A 4,539-nucleotide genomic window follows, 5' to 3' on the forward strand; every position below is an offset into this window, starting at 1 on the left:
TTGGGATTATGGAAATCCCGTCAGACTTTGGACAAGGTTCATCTTAGAGGGTTGTTACGTTGATAACGCTACAACCCATACTAGGTATAGCATGATGCATGTACGTTTCAAGTTTGAGTGAGGTTTCTAGAATGGTCTAGACCGGTACTCTCAAGTGGACATCTTGAGAGGGAAAGGCACGAAACCGTCGATTGCACCGCCAATCGACTAGTTTACCGCAAATAAGCCTTTCCGATTTAAAGGGTGATTTTAAGGAAAGTATGGACACTCATCAAGCACCGCTATGTTGATAATTGGCATCAGTGGAGTATGATGTGGAGCATACTTTATGCAGAAATAATAGCACATTGCCAAGTATTTGCATGTAAGAAGCAGTAAATAAAATAGTAAAAGTGAACATGAAAAGAAAAGAAAAGAAAGACAAAAGAAAGAAGTCAGTTTAGCTCATGAAAATGTGCGAGAACGTAATGAAGTAGGTAAGGAAATTGGGATAATATAGCAGTCAAGATGAAAACAAATAGAGAGAGCGGTCAAACAAACAAAGGAGAGTAGGGGGAAGGATGTCATAGCAAATTTAAACTAATAAAGGTGAATAGGGGAAGGGATGTGCATGTCATAGCAATTTTAAACAAATAAAGGTGAATAAGGGAAGGGATGTGCATGTCATAGTAAGTTCAAACAAATAAGTGATGTGCATGTAACAAATAAAGTAATCCACATAAGTCAAGTTCGTTATGGTAAGAGCCTTAAATGTAAATCCCCAGTAGAGTCGCCATGTTGTCGCACCCTTTTTTCTCGTGAAATCAGGTTCCGACATGTGACAACTCTTTTAAATGGGTAATAAAAGAGAAGAGTCGTCACCTAACGATTTTTAAGGTGCGTTAGGGCACCTATTTGCGAATAACTCTATTTGACTAGTTAACGTCACCAAAGATCGGATAAGGGCTCAAATTACCTCGGAGAAAAGGTGTTAGGCACTCTTCGAGGTCCACAATTGTGGGTCCCGGCCAAATTTTAAACTATGTAGATTATGTAATTAGGCTAGGTGATCAAATAAATAAAGAGAGATTAAAAGTTGAAAAGTCTTATTAAAACATATGAGAATCGGTACAAATCTTAGTATGACTACTAGGATACAATTTCATTGGTCTATATTAAATAATTAATTGTTGATATCAAGTATATAAAGAAAAGGGGAGGGAGGGGTCCTAAGTTTTTAAGCCTAAAGGATCACCCCGTGCAACATAAAGAATATTTCGCAACTTTCTTTAGGTAGGAGTTGCTCATATTATTCAGCGGGCACAGACTATCATCTCCTGCTACCCGATTACTATGTTAAAGTTGTTTACCTAAAAGCGTTCTAATTCAATTCTAGGTCGTACCTTATGCGTGCATTACCTATCCCATACCTATGGTCCAGAAGGCTTTGGACCTCTATTTGGGTGGTTCTAGACTTTACTTAAGGTGCTCAAAATGTTAAAACAAGGCGACATTCAAAACAGGTAGGACATGCACATAATAGCAATGAAAGTCTCAAGTTAGCCTCCACACATAAGCATAAAAGCACGCGAGCAGTCACAGATTTTTAGATTAGGCAGTATGTGATGTTAATCGTTAAGTCATATAGGCAGGATTTCTATGTGATTCTGATTTCCAGTATTATATAAGTAGGGTACAGGCAGGTTAAAACATTGCAAGTCCTAAAGCATGATTTCTAATTGTTGGTGACACAATAAAGCGATACGAGTGACCAGATTACTAATGCTGATTTTTATAAGCGCGCACCTTAGGCAGAAGTTAATGTCCTATAGGCATGGTTCCTAACAGTTGCGTGATTAGGCAGTGACACAGCTTTGAGAGTCTAGTATTAACAACACTGATCTCATAAATAGCTTTATGCACAACAACATCCTATAGGCAGGATTTCTAACAATTGACAATTAAGTTGATTTTATAACACTTTATTCCTATAGACATGTCATCTAGGCAGGGCAATTTACTAAATAATAGAAGCAATTTGACCAACTGGTTATTTGAAATCCTATAAACATAGTATCTAGATTAGTGATTCATGTGCTATTACATCCTATAGGCATGTTGTCTAAGTGTGCACAGTAGCAGACATGGAAACAGGTATAGAAAATACTTAAACTGACATGTTTTGACAAGTTAAGTGAAGTGTGTGTGTGACTCCTATAGGCAGACTTTCTACACATGAAACTAAAGGCATGTAAGGCAAATAGACCACATAGATCCTATAGGCATATTTTCCACCCACCCATGTGAGAATTAAAGTACCCTATCCCCCTTTTTACTAATTTCTCCAATCATTCGATATTACAAATTATTACATACTAAATTAATATATACAAGTGCAAATATTACATACTGAAAGACTACATGCCTAATAAACAGACATGCCCAAATAGAAATAACCCAGTAATGCCTAGGTCTTCAGCAAGCTCACTTTCACATGAATAGTAGACCCAAATCAAAGCACACCTCAAACATGAGAGTGTATCAATTGCACAACTCAGGACCACACATGAACCCGTACCAGGTTTAAATGAAAGAACCATACATGGCATGTTACAACCCAAATTCGCATACCATAGATCACGCCGTAAGTTAGTCGACGTAAATCCAAGAAGATATTATCTTTGAGATGATAAAAAGTTAATCCTATTGGTCTTATACGATACAAGGGTGTATAAGAGTGGTTAACAAATATTAAAAGTTAAATGAATCAAGGATGTTGTAACCCGTATTTTCGGGTAACACTAGAGGTGATTAACTGTCCCAAGAGGTCTTGTTTTAATGTATTTGAATCATATAATATCTGCATCATAAGTCTTGAAGTCAAGCGAGTTATGAAACAAAAGTCGATAAAAGTTGTCGCAACTTAGGTTTATAATTTTACTTAAACTTTAGGTCAAATATTACTGCATTTTTCTCCCAATTTGCTTGGAATTATAGGGTGATCTACCTATCAAATTGAAGATCTATGAGTCTAGTTTCCAACGCATTAAACCGTTCGTCAATACGATCTCAGAATAGAGAGATATTTGCATTTTCGCGAGAGTGCGCCAAGCTGCTCTCTATGGGGCCCACAAAGGCGGTTTAAGACATATGGACATATATAAGATACCTCAACCTCGTTTTAAGTCAGTATTTTTCAGTATATTCAGACCTTATAACCCTAAAAATAGTCTCTCAAGGTTCTCTCATGATCTAAGACCCAAACAAAGGGCAAACAACACAAATCAAATGTCAGGAATCCCATGGCGCTAGTAAGTTTCTTGTTCTTCTTGTTGTTGCTGATTTTTGTGTTGTTCCAGCTCGTGTGGGAAGTTGTTTTAAGTGTTTTATGTTCTGTAAATGCACCTTCAAGTTTTTAATATCAACCCTAGGTGATTTCAAGTCTTCTAAAGTAATTCTAATGCCGAAAAACCCGAATTAATTGCTAGTTTCGCTTCCTTGTTCTTGTGGCAGAATTGAAGGGATATTTCGGGGAAAATTAAGGTCAAATTGGAGTTGTTCTTTCTGTTTAAAGGTAAGGAACCTCTTACTCTATATATATTTAAGATTATCCAAGTTGCAGCTAAGTCGTTGAAGCTAGAACTTGTGAAATATATATCGAAAGGCTTGGTAGTAATGTTGTTGGTTGGTGGACTATTTTGGAGGCTCAATATGATTATTAATGATGTTGTTTGGGCTGTTTGGTGATTGTATTGACTTGTGGGAAGTCATATAAATAGGGGAGGTGCTGTCCGTTTCATCGTAAAATAGGTTGCGGTCGATACATAATAGTTACGACGCTTAAACGATAATGATAGTGTCATTTGTCTTATTGTAGACTAAGGAGTCGTGACATTTGCATAGCTTGAGGTTGGGCAGTATATACAAGGTATGTGAGGCTATCCCCTTCATTCTTTTGCACGACTCCGATTGTACATAATGTAATGAACGAGCTCCCAAAGATACTCTACTCTTAGAAGCTAGCAGTACTTACATTGCTGCCCTTCTTATAAAACGATTGATATTGATGTTACTTCTCTTATTCTTATATTATCAATGTTGTTGGTAGTTCTTGATTCTTATAAGATTCTTGATGAAGAGTTAATCCTAATAACGTGTACGAAGGATACCGACCTTACGTCACTCCGAAAGGTTCAAAATGTGATTCCAATGAGTCCAGCATGCATCATATATATGTATCTATTTTACTCTACCGAGCCGCGCTATAGTCGGCCGGGTATGGCACCTATTGTGCAACCACTGATCAGTTGGGTTTTACCGAGCTCCACGTGGCCGGGTACGATTCTACCGAGCCCTATGATGGCCGGGTACGTTTTACCGAGCCTATTACGGCCGGGTACGATATGATGATGGTGATGCCCACACAGGCGTATGTTTTAAAAGTTTATGTATATATATGTATGTATCATGTATTTTATGTCAGTAGCCCTCAGAGGTACCCAGATGTCACAGGTTATATATTATCTATCCCTGTTTACATTACTGTTCTCACTTATGCTT

This window comes from Nicotiana tomentosiformis, chromosome 3, assembly GCF_000390325.3.
Source record: "Nicotiana tomentosiformis chromosome 3, ASM39032v3, whole genome shotgun sequence".
Lineage (NCBI taxonomy): Eukaryota > Viridiplantae > Streptophyta > Magnoliopsida > Solanales > Solanaceae > Nicotiana > Nicotiana tomentosiformis.